Genomic DNA, 10,404 nt, shown 5'->3' on the forward strand with positions numbered 1-10,404 from the left:
TCCAGATAAGAATCATAATAAATTGTGTACCTGAAAGGAAATTCTTGAATTGGTTCTAAAGCAGTTGTTTAAAGAATGGGATTTACTCAAGTACCATGGCACTGTTTACTTTCTTTCTGGTGTTAGTGGAATCTAAGATTATACTGCCTGCTACTTTTGAGCTTTTACAAGATGCCAATACCCGTTTCAGGATGACATTTCTTTTATTCCTACAAAATTCTGTTAAGGAGGTATTAAGATGGTTGAGTAATTTAACTTTAAACTTTTCTTAACCCCACATCATAAAAGTGGGAAATAATAGTGAGGGGAATTTTAAGGGTAAAAAAGGAAAAATATACCCTGAATATTTTTGATAGTATTTAAAAATGGCAAAGAATTGGATCTTAGAGCCCAGTCTATTTTTGAGTTGCTACTTCTTCCTTCCCCTTACACTTCTCCCCTCATCCCAGAGCCAGCCCAATTTTATGATATATTTATTCAGTCTCTTGCATAGGCACAGTTTAAACCTTATTTCCAGGGAAAGCCTCTTTTTTCTCCCTCTCCCACACTAATTTCTCTCAGGTCAGGTAAGGACTAAGTCCCTGCTCCTCCATTCCAAAGACATTCCTGATTCTAGGACTAGGTGCAAACCCCTGTACAATTTTCACTTTTCACTGATTTGTCCCTTATGCAAGTTTGATGGAACTCTTCTTCTCACTCATGTACCTCAATCTTAGTCTAGGCACATAATCTGAGGTCCTGATTCCTTTCTAGCATGCCAGTCTGTGACTCAGTGAGGCTATTGAATTTCAGAGTCCTAATCTATCAAAAACAAGAATCAGACTCAGTTTGGGGCAGTGAGATGGTATAGTGAATAAGAGCACCAGCTCTGAAGTCAGGTTTAAATATGACCTCAGACACTTAATACTTCCCAGCTGTGTAACCCTGGGCAAGTCACTTAACCCCAATTGCCTCATCAAAAAAAAAAAAAAAAGAATAAGACTCAGTTTACATGAACTGAAGACAATCCTTATTCTGTAGTTCTGAGATGAAGGCACTATGCAGCTTTATTTTGTTGACTTACTCAAACACAACACACTGAGCTCTAGCTAAAAGCTCCCCATGAGCAAAGGAAAACCCTATCTATACAATAGCCTAAATATGTTGGGAATTAAGTAGTAAGTAGTGAGTGAAATGACAAAAGCAGAGTTATTTATTAATCCTTTGATACTAGACTTAAAACTTCGAAAGCACCTTTAATCATGCTTCCCAAACAAAAGCAAGATATGTGAGGAGAAAAATAATTCAAACTCTATAACAACCCAATATAGGAAAATAATAAGAAAGATATTAACAGGAAAGTACCAAAGAACATCCAACGAAGAAACGTACTTTGATTTCAAACATTCAAGGGCTAGATAATAGTCTCAAAAATGTTTCTAGAGAGGATGCTCTACAGTGACTCCTTACATCCTTAGAAGTGACAAAAAAGTAATTGTGAAATATTTCAGAATGAATCAAAAATATGACATAAAGGGAGAAATCAGAACAAAAATATAATAGAAATAGATCTCTCAAATATAACAAAGATATTTGAGAATTTAAGTGATGAAGACAACCCCCAAAACAATAGATGATGTGAAAAAGAGAATTGTAGACTTGAAATGCAACAAATGTAAAAGAAGAAGAAAATTTATTGAACAAAATCAAAAAGAAGTTTGAAGAACACAAAAAAATTTTGGAATATAAAGTAAATAGCTGGAAGATGGAACAAAAAGAAATGACATAAAAACCGTTTTTCATAGAAAGTTGATTAAGTAAAATACTTGTTATACAACAGAAAAAAATGGAAATATAAAGCAAAATTAAAAAGCAATGCTTACAAAGAAACACCCACAAAGTCCAAACATGACCTCATCTAGAAATACGGTCAAATAAAGAACTTCATCATCAAACAAATTTTTTTTTATTAAAGCTTTTTTTTATTTTCAAAACATTTGCATATGTAATTTTCAATCTTTACCCTTGTAAAATCTTGCATTCCAAATTTTCCCTATCTCCTCTCCATCCCTTGATGGCAAGTAATCTACTATATGTTAAACATGTGCAATTCTTTTATATTTATATTCATAATTAACATGCTGTACAAGAAAAATCAAATCAAAAATAAAAAAAAAACTAAGATAACAAAATGCAAGCTAATAAGAACAAAAAAAAAGTAAAAATGCTATATTGTGATCCACACTCAGTCCTCATAGTCCTGTCTCTGGATGCAGATGACTCTCTTCATCACGAGACCTAAATTATCTCATTGTTAAAGAGAGCCATGCTCATAAAAATTGATCATTGTATAATCTTGTTGTTTCTGGGTGCAGTACTCTCCTGATTTTATACACTTCACTTAGCATCAGTTCATAAAAGTCTCCCCATTCTTCTATGAAATAATCCTGCTGATCTTTTCTTGTAGAAAAATAATATTCCATAACATTCATATATCATACATTATTCAGATGTTCTCCAATTGATAGGCATCCAGTCAATTTCAAGTTTCTTGCCACTACAAAGAAGGCTGCCACAAATATTTTTTGCACATATGGGTCCCTTTCCATTCTTTATTATCTTTTTGGAAGATAAAGAGACCAGGTCCAGTAGAGATGCTGCTGGATCAAATTATATGCACAATTTGATAACCTTTGAACATAGTTCCAAATTGTTCTCCAGAATGGCCGAATCAGTTCAGAACTCTACCAACAATGTATTAGTGTTCCAATGTTCCCACACCCCCCTTCACATCATTATCTTTTCCAGTCTTCTTAGCCAATCTGAGGGGAGTGTAATGGTACATCAGACTTGTCTTAATTTGCATTTCTTTGATCAATAGTGATTTAGAGCACCTTTTTATATGACTAGACATGGTTTCATATTTTTTCATCTGAAAATAGTCTCTTCATTTCCTGTGATCATGTATCAGTTGAAGAGTGGCTTGGATGCTTATAAATTTGACTGAATTTTATTTTTATTTTAGAAATAATGTGTTTATCAGAACCTTTTAATGTAAAAAAATTCCCAGTTTATTGCTTCCCTTTTAATTGTCTGCATTGGTTTTCAAACAACAACTTTTATAATAAGTGAGAGGGAAACACTTCTATATCAAGGATAATCCATATATATATATATATATATATATATATATATATATATATATATATATATATCCAAAAATAAACATCACAAGTATTGGAGAAAATGTAGAGCCCTTTCCACGAAGATATAGGGTAAATAAAGATTCCTGTTATCTCCATTGTTATTAAAAATAAGTAGAAATGCTACTTTTAGCATTTAACATGAAAAGTGAAGTTAAACATGAAAAGTGAAGAGAATATGCTTCTTGTACATGAGATTAGGAATCATTTTGAAAAAAGCAAAAAATCAACCTACAAATTAAAACTAAATAGTTACTTTTGGAGGTACAAAACAATAAATTGCCACAAATCATTACCATTATGTATAATTAGAACAAAGCCCTCCATGAAGAATTCTAAGGGAAAGTTTATACCAAAACTATAAAAGTTGTAAAATACTTGAGGTAAACACAGGAACTATAGAAATCTGAATACAAAATATTATTTATACATGTAAAATAAACTGAAACTTTGTTTTATTGGAGTATGATTAGGATAAGTTTTTAATCTTTAATTTATTAAATTATTATTTATTAATTTATTGACATCATCTTTGTTCTCCTCATCATCATTATTTTGTCCTATTACTATTCAAATTACAGTTAAAATGCATTATAATAGGTAAATATAGTTATTTTAAGTGATGAAATACATCTATTTCTACATGTTTAAACTATTTTCAGATAGAGTCCATAAATTTTATTAAGTAATCACAGGGATCTACACAACAACAACAAAAAAAGATAGTGAAACTCTACTCTAGTTTTTCATTTTTCTAATCCATTATATTGATGGCAAAAATAATCTTCACAATGTAATTCTTTATCCATGCTATTCTCTGCTCATAAGTTGGCTAAATAATCAATTCAAGTGCTTAATTTTTTTTTTAAAACTGGGGACTTTTATAATTTGTCTCCAAACTTCCATTTCAGCCATATTTCATACTCCTTCATTTTCTGTTCATTGATTTCATTTGTTTCTCCTGCCTCCATTCAATCATAGAAATTATTCCACAGTTCTGACTGATGAAATACTCACTTTCTTCAATATTCTGATCAAGTAGCATCATGATTCACTCATTTAATGGTTGCTTGTCCTCACTTAATTTTTTTTTTTGTATAAAGCTTGTATGCATCTTTTCTTTACCATAATATTCTAGCTTGTGTTTTAGTCATTAGACATAACTAAAAGATGTGGAATAATCTTAGAATTTTTCAAATCTATAATTGCTAATTTTTTTGACACACACTATACATAAAAATAATTCAGAAATGAAATAAATCACCATCGACTAGAGCAGAGCAAGGCTTTAGGAAGGGAAGAGAATCCTGTGCATTTTTAAGGATCAGTAGAATTTAAATAGATGGAGGAAGGAGAAATCATTCTAGATAGAAAACTGTCATGGAAATCGGATGGTATATTGGAGAAGACATTATAGCCACCTTTGGAAATATTGTAAACAACTACATTATTAGCTTTGAAGCAATGGTTCTTAATACTTTCTTGTGCAACAACTTGCTTTGTTAGTCAGGTAAAACCTATGGACACCTCAGAATAATATTTTAAATACAAAATTAAATATATAGAACAAGAAGAATTTATTAAATAATTACTACAAATATCAGGCAATAGACTAAGCATAAGAAATATAAATGCTATATAAATGTTATAAAAATAAAAATGTTCACACATGAACTTAGAAAAAAAATCATTTATATTAAGATGCTATAGTCTGTAGTAAGATCTAGAGGTGGTACAATAAATGTAGCAATTATGAAGAAGCATAAAATATATTTCTAGATATTTGCAAAAATGTTTAATATGATTTTAAAATATCTGTCATTCATTTCTATTGGCAACAAAGTTATATATAGGTTCTGCTAATACTTTTGTGATTTATTTTTTATATTTACAAGTTTGTAATTGAAGGAGTGATGCAATTATTTTTTGCTTACTAAATTCACAGGCCCTTGAAATCTAGCCATACATGCCTTAGGGTATTTATGGAAAGTAATTTAAGAATTCCTACATTATAAGGTCCTAATATATGTCTAAAAAGAAACAAACTTGTTGTTTCTTTATCCTTATTTATCCTTAAAAATCTTTATTCAGACAGAAGTCTTTAATCAATGAAAGATTATTTTGGTCACTGAACACTTAAAAGAGCACTAATGTTTTTGTGTAATATCTCTCTCTCCCTCTCTCTCTCTCTCTCTGTCTGTCTGTCTGTCTCTTTTCTCTCTCTCTCTCTCTCTCTCTCTCTCTCTCTCTCACACACTCTCTCTCCTCTCTCTTTCTCTCTTCTTTCTCTCTCTCTTTTCTCTCTCTCTTCCCCTCCTTCCCTCCCTCTCTCTCTTTTGTTATCTCTGTCTCTGCTTCTCTCTCTCTGTCTCTCAGAGCTCTTCTCTCTTTCTTTCTCTCCTCTCCTTCTCTCTTTCTCTGTCTGTCTGTCTTTCTCTTTCTCTGTTTCTGTCTCTCTCTGAATGGCTTGTCCCTATGTGACTGGAATTCCTTAGCATCATTTCTAATTTTACCTACTTTTACAATGAAATGGACTTGTGGATTGCTACTACTTAGTGATGGAGTTGGAGTAGAGTTACTCTTTTTCCTCTTGTAAATGATTAGTTGTCTTGAAGGTAATTCCAACTACTATTCTATTATTTTTGGGGTATTCAATCTACTATAAATCAAAACCCTACACCTAAGCATGTATATCAACATCAAGACCAGGCCCTAACAAATTTTTTTTTCCAATAATAGTGTAGGGACTGAGGATTTCAAAACCATTTTGTTAATGCAGAAGTGATAGTTCTGGAAGATGTTGGTGGTAGAAGAGGAAGAAAAAAAGGAGAAGAAACACTGTTAGAATGAGAGACAATGTTGTTTAGTGGAAATAGAACCAGCCTTGGATTCAAGTGAATGTGAATTTATATCTGCCCCTGATATACAATAATAATAATAATAATAATAAATATTTGTAAAGCACTTCAAAAATTGTTTTAAAACACTTTTTGTATCTGTTAATTAATTTTTTCCTTGCAACATCCCCTTGAGTTAAATGGGATCCAGTCCAAATCACAACTATTTCAGCATCTCTTTCCTTTTCTATAAAGGAACAAACAACAAAAATCCAACATCGCACAACAGAACAGTCATTGATCTTGGGTTGATTATATCTTTCTTTACCTCTTCAGAGTAGGTTTAGAATAAGTTTTCTCAACTATATTTTGAGCCAAATAATAAAATCATCTCCATTTATTCAGTGTAATCAGATTGGTTTTATGAAAGGACACTAAAAATGCTCACATTTCTTGTTTATCATGCCAGGCAAAGTTATTTAGACATGCTGTGTATCTACTTTTATTTGATAGGGAGAATATATTCAATGGAGCAGCTGCATCATTCCCATTATCATATACTCATTGAGCACCCACTGTGTATACCACATTGTCTTAGGGACTTGGAAGACTTACTCATGCCTAAAGATGCTTGTTTCTACTTCTTATTATGGAAAACTTATTAAAGAACCAATTTCACAATTTCACAATATAAGTGATAATTTTTTCTTGGTTATAAATTGGCTCCAGCTCAGCTTTGATCCTTCAAAAATGCTTGCCTCCGGTCATTTCAGATGATTGTAAATGGATCTTAAATGCCAATGTTGATTCTTTTCCTAACATGTAAAATTTAAATGCTATTCCATTTAGTATATGTATAAGTGTACATGAATGTGTGTTTTACAAAAAAAAATATGTTACAAAATTAACTGTAATTTTTTTTTATTTTTAGCATTTTCAAAATGAAATACACCATCAGCCCTTAGGGTTTAGAATTTGAAGAGACCTTGGAAATTATCTTGTACTTATCTCATTTTGTAGAAAAAATTAATTTTTTCAAAAGTCAGTTAAGTTCAACAGTTACTTTGTGGCCAACACTTGCTAAATCCTGAAAATACAAAGAAAGCAATATACTATCTCTTTCTTCAAAGAAATAAAATCTTAAAGTGGGAGATGAAGTGAAAACAATCATGTTCATTCAGTATTTAATGAAAATAGAAGATAATCTTAAAGAGAAGACATTAAAGTTGCTTGGGATGAAAAGGGGCTTTGAAAGGTGGTATTAGGGATGAATTTTGAAGGAAGTCAGACAAACCTTTAGGTAGAGGTGAAGAGGCAGAGTGTACTCATCATAACAGTAAAATGAATGAGGTTTCTGCTGATTTAGTCTGATCAATGATAAAGGAGGTAACATTTGGGATATGTTGATGCTAAATCAGACTTTAGATATTTGGCTGTGGAATAGTAATTCACATTTAACAAAAAAGGTCAAGAGACTTTATATATTTTTGTGAGAATAAGAAGGAGGCTAAAGTAGGCCAGTGTCACTGGTTCATAGAGGAAATAAACAAAAGAAAACTGGAGAGAAAGGAAAGAGCAAAGTTGTAAAGGGTTTTATAGGCTAACCTGAAAACTTTATCCTTTATCCTGGAGATAATATAAATGGAAATGGGGTTAGTGATTATTTTGGTTCATGATTCTGTCACTCTAATTATTATGCCCCCTTTACTCTGAAGCTAGCACCAAAGCTAATATTAAAAGAGTCAACGAAATTAAGGCCCAAGAGAAGTAAATAGTAAGTTTTTTTAGCTTAGAAAATAATCTGAATTCATTGAGAGTTTACTAGTTACATTTGACCTGGCCAATTAGGCAGTTTCATCTTTATCAACACAGTCATTTGAGTGGTCCCACTAAACTTTCTTCCCTTCTATAGTTTGGAACAAACTATGGACAAATTTGGAAGTGGTATCAATAAAGTTTAAGTCAGTCTTCTTCAGGATGCAATCCATACTGTATTCTAGATTTTCACAGGGTGAGGACATGTTTCTTATTCTCAATGAAACAACCTAAGAGCATTATAAAGTCAGTGCTTTCTAATGCCTCCCTCCAGTGTGTTAATGGTCTTAGACTGTAATCAATGAATATATTGTTTGTTTATGATCAACTTCCTATTCTTGATCTAATAGCCCTGGCCAATCTTGTTGCTCTTTGTGTTGATTTTAGTGCAATAGTGGCATCCCTTCTGATTTAACCAGGCCACAGAAAATGTCACACGGGCAGACTGAGTTTCTACATAGCCTAGTTAATATAGGTCCCAGTAAGTTTTTCAGGCTATTTTCTTTGAGTGTCAGTGGCTAGTGACATCTTTGTAATCCTTACTTTGATCACTCAAATTATGACAATTATTTCATCTAGTGCAAATCTAATAGAAACAAACACTTGCTACTTCAGTTTCTCATGGTCCCAGTCTAGTTGCTCAGATACAGATGAGGCTTCTTCTCCCTCAGAGGGAGCAGGCATATCTGAGTGAGGTCTGATCATCTGCAGTATTCTTCATGTTGTTGAAATTTTTCTCTGTTTCTTGCTGTAATCATCTTGCTACTTTTTGTAATATTTGGTGACAGTTTTCTTTTTGGCCCTGTTTCAGTTCTTGTAGAATCTCCTCTTACAGTCATTATTAATGTTATCAGAAAAAAATGATTTTGAAGTTCAAGAAGTCATGGGGATTGCACATAGCCTCCAATTCTTACAACAGCCATGCCAGAGGGGATGGCATCTTCACAATGATGATGTCCTTGACCACTTTCTTTTTATTCATCTTTATATGTCTGAGAGTGGAGAATTTCCAGTGAGATATATTGCTCCTGTGGCTGTAACTGCCAAAGTGAACAAGGAGATATTTCTAAGTGGTAATATTTTAAAAACAAATAAATAAACAAATAAACAAAATGTTTTGTGAAGAAAAAATAAATGATCACATATATTTTAAAATTTTATGTCATTGTGATTTTACTAATTCTAATATTGTGTTATTAATAATTGTGAATAAAAAAAAATGACCTTTATTCAAAATACTAGGAAATAAGCTACATTATATTATACTACAAAAGGAAAATTTCACTTAAATAGTATCCTTAAACTATCATTGCTGGGGTCAATCTGGAAATTAGATTTGAAATCCAAAATGAATATTTAGAGTTATCTTCAAAAAATCACATATGCCATATAAAAATTTTATATGTATCATATCTAACTATGTGTATCTATGCTTTTATCTACCTATCTAACTAGCATCTATTATTTTTTCTTTTATTTTTCCTTCCTTCCTTTGTTCCTTCCTTCTTCTTTATGCCATTAAACATTGTGCATTATAATAGCGGGTGGATAAAATTTCCAGGTAGGTTTGGTTTGATCAATGATAGAGGGATTAAAGTATAGGCTATTTTCTTGTTAACTAGGAGTTGAGATTTCTAGCTATGGAAAAACAATGATGATCATGTTATCCAGTGAAACATAGTTCTTTGGAAGGTCATATGCATTAAAATATTAAATTTCATATGAGTCATTTAGTCCAGGAAAGGGACATATAGCAGAGATTATAATGTCTGAATATTGTTTCTAAGATTTCTGGAAATTCTAAAAAAGATACTATGGTCAAAGACATTGGGGCAATTAAAAAAATAATAGCTTTTTATTTTTCAGAATGCATACAAAGGCACCTTTGCAAAACCTTATGTTTCAATTTTTTTTCCCTCGTTCCCCACTTTGCCTTCCCCTGGACAGCAAGCAATCTAGTATAGGTTAAACGTGTAATTCTAAACATAGTTCGACTTTTATTATGCCATGCAAGAAAAATCAAATCGAAAGAGAAAAAAATGAGAAAGACTAAAAAAAAAGAAAAAGAAAAAAAGAAAAAAGAAAAAAAGCTAACAAACAATAGCAAAAAAAATGTGAAAATACTATGCTATGATCCACATTAAGTCTCCATAGTCTTCTGTCTGGACACATATGGCTTTTTCCATCACAAATCTATTGGGATTTCCTTGAATCATCTTATTGTTGAAAAGGACCAAGTCTATCAGAGTTAATCATCACATAATCTTGTTGTTGCTGTGTACATTGTTCTCCTAATTCTATTCCCTTCACTTAACATCAGTCCATGCAAATCTTTCCAGGCTTTTCTGAAGTCAAATTTCTCATCATTTTGCATAGAGCTTTACAATCATATACTATAATTTATTCATCCATTCCTCAACGATGGGCATGACCTCATTTTTCAGATCCTTGTCACTACCAAAAAACTTGCTACAAACTTCCTTGCATGTGTGGTTTCTTTCCCCTTTTTATGATTTCTTTGGGATACAGACCCAGTGGAGATGCTGCTAGACCAAAGGATATGCACAATT

Source organism: Antechinus flavipes, chromosome 4 (genome assembly GCF_016432865.1).
Source record: "Antechinus flavipes isolate AdamAnt ecotype Samford, QLD, Australia chromosome 4, AdamAnt_v2, whole genome shotgun sequence".
Classification (NCBI taxonomy): Eukaryota; Metazoa; Chordata; class Mammalia; order Dasyuromorphia; family Dasyuridae; genus Antechinus; species Antechinus flavipes.